The sequence below is a fragment of the Myotis myotis genome, unplaced genomic scaffold, assembly GCF_014108235.1.
Source record: "Myotis myotis isolate mMyoMyo1 unplaced genomic scaffold, mMyoMyo1.p scaffold_m19_p_3, whole genome shotgun sequence".
NCBI classification, from domain to species: Eukaryota; Metazoa; Chordata; class Mammalia; order Chiroptera; family Vespertilionidae; genus Myotis; species Myotis myotis.
This window is the reverse complement of record NW_023416335.1, coordinates 75,303,592-75,309,591: the sequence shown is the minus strand read 5'-3', so window position 1 is coordinate 75,309,591 and position 6,000 is coordinate 75,303,592. Positions and strand designations below refer to the sequence as shown.

At 36.6% G+C, this 6,000-nt stretch overlaps 1 pseudogene; it reads left to right on the top strand.

Annotated features, from left to right (window-relative positions):
• Positions 1–2,554: 2,554 nt before the first annotated feature.
• The window catches only part of LOC118650454, a 68,106-nt pseudogene continuing 64,660 nt past the window's right edge, over positions 2,555–6,000 (top strand).

Sequence of the window (6,000 nt, the reverse complement as noted above, 5' to 3'; positions counted from 1 at the left end):
TTTTGCTAAGAATTGTTAGAGACAGAACATTAAACTGTGTTTTACTGAATAGAATTTCATTCTGATCCCCGACAATTTTGCACATACTCTGAGGTTGGCAAGGAGAGGACTTCCATCTTTGTTGGGTCTTCCTGCTAGTAGGAAATGAGATTAAATGGAAAGGATGGGGGGGGGGGGATGTGGTTTTAAAAATAGCTTTAGATTTCATAGGATTTTGGTTATTGATTGAAAATGTATTATTATCAATGGAGAGGATTTCCTGGATTAAGTATATTATTTTTCTGCTATATTCAATACCACTCTGCAAAGTCTATTAACACCTGTTCCGAGACTGGTTGGCAAAAATATTCTATTACCGTTTAAATTATGTAGTGTAGATTTGTATTAAAAAGCATTAGAACATTCTCAATTTACTTCATCAAAATACTTGTGAAAAGGTTATAGCCCCGGCCATTTTCACATGAGTGTATAGGCCAATGTTTAACATAAGATAGAACATATTTTGATTTTGCATTAGTTGGAATAGTTTTTGAAAACTGTATATTATTGCTAAATAAGTGTACCCTTGCTGATTCTTTTTAACATCAATGGATATTAAAATACATCATATATTTTAGCACATTTATTGAATCAATAAAACATTCATGAAGTTGTGCTTCATTTTTTATTTTTTTTAAACTTTCCCCACACTAAAATTTTTAAATATATTTTTGTTGATTTTTTAGAGAGGAAGTTAGAGGGATAGATAGAAACATCAATGAGAGAGAATCATTGATTGGCTGCCTCCTGCATGCCCTCCACTGGGGATCAAGCCCGCAACCTAGTCATGTGCCCTTGGCTGGAATCGAACCTGGGACCCTTCAGTACACAGGCCGAGGCTCTTATCCACTGAGACAAATTGGCTAGGGCTGAAGTTATGCTTTAAATTCAAGGTGTTGCCCTGTCAGAATGGCTATCATCAACAAATCAACAAATGACAAGTGCTGGCGAGGATACAGAGAAAAAGGAACCCTTGTGCACTGCTGGTGGGAATGCAGACTGGTGCAGCCACTGTGGAGAACAGAATGGAGTTTCCTCAAAAAACTAAAAATGGAACTCCCATTTGACCCAGTGATCCCACTTCTAGGAATATATCCCAAGAAACTAGAAACAAGAATCAGAAAGGATATATGCACCCCTATGTTCATAACAACACAATTTACCATAGCTAAGATTTGGAAACAACCTAAGTGCCCATCAGCAGATGAGTGGATTAAAACACTGTGGTACATCTACACAATGGAATACTACACTGCTGTAAAAAAGAAGGGATTCTTACCATTTGCAACAGCATGGATGGAACTGGAGAGCATTATGCTAAGCGAAATAAGCCAGTCAGAGAAAGATAAATATCACATGATCTCAATCCTGTGTGGAATATAATGAACAACATAAACTGATGAACAAAAACAGATCCAGAGACAGAAAAGCATCAATCAGACCGTCAAACCTCAAAGGGTAGGTAGGTGAGGGTGGGGGAAAGGGAGAGATCAACTAAAGAACTTGTATGCATGCATTACGATAGTACAGTGGTCAGCAAACCGCGGCTTGTGAGCCACATGCGACTCTTTGGCCCCTTGAGTGTTGCTCTTCCATAAATACCACATGTGGGTGCACATGTACAGTGCTATTGAAACTTCATGGCCCATGCGCAGAAGTCGGTTTTCAGCCTGGCGAGTCTATTTTGAAGAAATGGCATTAGAAGAAGTGGGGGTGTTGGAGACGCAGTGCAGGCGGGGCCACGGGATACGCAGCGTTGGGGAGGTGCGCGTGATTCATGCACGAGTTGAGTGAGCCAGTCAGTCAGCAGTCTCATTGTGCAGTGGTTAGTGCTAGTCATGTCAGCAAATCACGTGAGAGTGACAAAAGTACCTACTCGAAGCATAAAGTTACCTGTATTTTTCCAACCAGCTGCAAATCCTACAGGTATTTTTGTCATCAGTTTAAGAATTGTAATTATTTTGTGTTGGTGGCTTTATTATTATAAAATTAAACATTTTTTTAGGTGCTCTGTTTGACATGGCTACAAAGAAGTAAAGAAAAACGGAAGGTGAAAACCATGAATTTAAAGTTGAATGGACTGAGACTTTTCACATTTATTCAAAACTTAAATGGCCTTCCGACCTGTCTTATTTGTCAGGAAAATTTGGCTCATAACAAGAAATCAAATTTGGAGAGACACTTTACAACTAAACACATGTCATTTAGTACTAAATATCCTGTCAGTGATACAAGGAAGAAAGCAGTTGAGGAACTTCAGAAGAGTCAAGAAAAATCAAGTTCTGTATTTAATTACTGAATGCAATCTCCCAACAATGTTAATATTGCAAGTTTTGTGGTTAGTGAAGAGATTGCTAAGAGAGGAAAACCATACACAGAAGGCGAATACATAAAAAGTTGTTTCATAAATGCATCTGAAGATCTATTTCGGGATTTTAAGAACAAAGCAGATATTCTAAAGAAAATTAAAGAGTTACCATCGTCTGCTAAAACAGTGAAAGATAGAACAGTCAAAATGTCTTCGAATATAACCAACCAGCAAGTCGAAGATCTTAAATTGGTTTCAGCTTTATCAATAGCAGTTGACAAGACTTGTGACATAAATGATACAGCACAAGTTTCACTTTTTGTGCGATTTATTTCATCTACAGGTCCTAAAAAAGAACTTTTGGGGTTATTGCCACTCAAAAGTCAAACACGTGGAGAGGATTGAGTGCATTGAAAAACATCATATTCCACTCGATAAAATTGTCTCAATTTCAACAGACAGGTCAAAAAGTATGACCGGCGTAAGAAACGGGTTTGTTGCTATTTTGAAAGAAAAAATTAATCACGAGATACTTACCATTGCATCATTCATCAAGAAGTGCTTTGTTCACAGACATTTCCAGAAGAAATTTGCAAAGTTATGGAATTGGTGATTAAGATGATCAACTCCATTATACCTAAAGCTCTTAATCATCGCCAATTTAAAGAATTTTTAGTTGAAACGGAGAGTGAGTACGCAGATCTTCTGCTGCTGCATAACAAGGTACGTTGGTTATCAAGAGGAAACGTTTTGAAACGTTTTGCTTCCTTATTAACAGAAATTAAAGCATTTCTCCTTGAGAAGGGTGTTCACTATCCAGAACTAACAAATGATCAGTGGATCCAAAAATTTTATTTCATGGTAGACGCTAAGTCTCCTCTAAATCAGCTTAATCCTAAACTACACGGGAAAGGAAACACAGTTTTTTAAATGTTAGAAGAAGTTATTTCATTCGAAAACAAATTATCTCTTTTTGTTCAAGATTTTGAAAGAGAAACCTTGATTCACTTTCCAAGCCTGTTGAAACATCGCCAAGAAAATAATTCTGATATTGACATTTGCTATTTCAAAACAACACTTTTAAATATGAGGGAAGCTTTTCTCAACAGGGTTCAGGAATTCAGAAACAGCAAAGCGACGTTAGCCTTTGTTAAAAAAAAATCTCTCAATGCTACTGTAACAGAATTAAATTTTTCTCCCTTTAATATTGACATTGGCAACTTTGAAATGCAATTTCTGGATTTTAAAAACAAAGAACTGTGAAGCTCGAAATTTGAACGTCTTTGTGCTGATATAGAAATATTGGAGAAAAACAAATGTGAGCTTAGTTCACAGCACAAGTGATCTGCTTTCAAAGACCTGGAGAAGGAAGATATGTCAATTTTTAATACCTGGAATAGTATTCCTGACTCATATAATCAATTGAAAAAACTAGTGTTTGCTGTTCTTTCCTTATTCAGGTCTACATATTTATGCGAACAATCATTTTCAAGCATGAACCTTATCAAGAGTAAATTGAGAAGTCGTCTTATTGAAGAGAACCTGGAATCGTGCCTAAAATTAAAAACAACAACATACAAACCTGACTTACCCAAACTTTCCAAGGAGATGTAAGGCCGTTGTTCACATTAGTGTTTGTCAGTCATTGTCATGATTTAATTTTATGGATATTGTAAGGTTAGTTGTAAGGAATTTAATTTTATCAATAAATAATATCGTTATTAAGTATGATATCAAGTTTTATTCAATGTACCTATAGTTTAACTAAGACTTAAAACTTTAAGTAAAGTTTATTAGGTTAATTTAGGGAATATTGTGGAGTGAAAAAAGATGTAGTGTCGAGGACTGAGAAAGGTATGTTGAGATGGTTTGGACCTATAGAGAGGATGAACGAAAGGAGATAGACGAAACAATTATACAAGATGAGTGTGGATGGAAGAGTTGGAAGGGGTTGACCTCTGCGAAGGTACCTCAATCAGATTGAGGTTGTTTTCAGCAAAGGCCAGCTTAAGAGTACCATAATTAAGTTAATAACAATGTACCTACCTATATAGTTTAAGTTTAAAAAATTTGGCTCTCAAAAGAAATTTCAATTGTTGTACTGTTGATATTTGGCTCTGTTGACTAATGAGTTTGCCAACCACTGCTATAGTATATTGTTATTTTACTAGTGAGTTGTAGAGGATCTTTATATATTCTAGATAATTCCTTATTAGATACATAGTTTTCAAATATGTTCTCCCATTACATAGGTTGCCTTTTCATTTTGTTGATTGTTTTCTTTGTTGTGCAGAAGTTTTTAGTTTATTGTAGTCCCAATTGTTCATTTTGGCTTTTATTGTCTTTATTTTTGGTGTCAAATCTAAAAAATCACTGCCAAACCAATGTCAGGTTGTTTAATGACTATGTTTACTTCTAAGAGTTTTATGGTTTCAAGTTTTACATTTGAATTTTTAATTCATTTTGAATTGATTTTTGTGTATGGTAAAAGATAGTGGTCTGTTGTATTTGTTTGAATGTGGCTGTCCAGTTTTTTCTGCACCATTTTCCCATTGTATTTCTTGACCATTTTGCCACAAATAAAATGATAATACAAGTGTGGGCTTATGTCTGTGCTCTCAGTTATATCCCATTGACATATGTGTCTTTTTTAATGCCAACACCATAGTGTTTTCTTACTATAGCTTTGTATTATTGTTTAAAATCAGGAAGTGTGTTACGTTCAGGTTTGTTCTTTCTCCATATTGCTTTGACTATTTGGCATCTTTTGTTGTTTCATAGTTATTTTAAGATAGTTTGTTCCATTTCTGTGAAAAATATCATTGGTATTTCACAGTTTTTAAATGGGAATGAAAATACATTTTCAATATGATTAAGATTCTTTTTTTTAATATATTTTATTGATTTTTTACAGAGAGGAAGGGAGAGAGATAGAGAGTTAGAAACATCAATGAGAGAGAAACATTGATCAGCTGCCTCCTGCACATCTCCCACTGGGGATGTGCCCGCAACCCAGGTACATGCCCTTGACCAGAATCGAACCTGGGACCTTTCAGTCCGCAGGCCGACGCTCTATCCACTGAGCCAAACCGGTTTTGGCATGATTAAGATTCTTGTAAATATCAATTTAAATATAGTAAATATTGTAGAATTGCAATGTATATACTTCTTAACTCTTTTTAAAAAGCTTCCAATCTTTCTATATGTGTGTTTTCATGAGTTAACTCTATTATTATATTGTGGTTATACAGAGTAAAACTTTGAATAACTCATTATTAGCAGCTTTGGTTTCTTTTTGTAACATTACTAGAGGCCCGGTGCATGAAATTCGTGCACTGAGGGGGGGGGCAGGGGCAGTGACCCTCAGCCCAGCCTGTACCCTTTCCAATTTAGGACCTCTTGGGGAATGTCCGACTGCGAGTTTGGGCCCAATCTTTTAGGATCGGGCCTAAATCGGCAGTTGGACATCCCTCTCACAATCCAGGACAGTTGGCTCCCTACTCCTCACCTGCCTACCAGCCTGATCTCCCCCTAACAACTCCCCTGCCAGCTTGATCAACTCCTAACTGCTCCCCTGCTGGCACAGTTGCCCCTAACTGCCCTCTCCTGCCGGCACAGTTGCTGTTAACTGCCCTCCCTTGCTTACCTGGTCA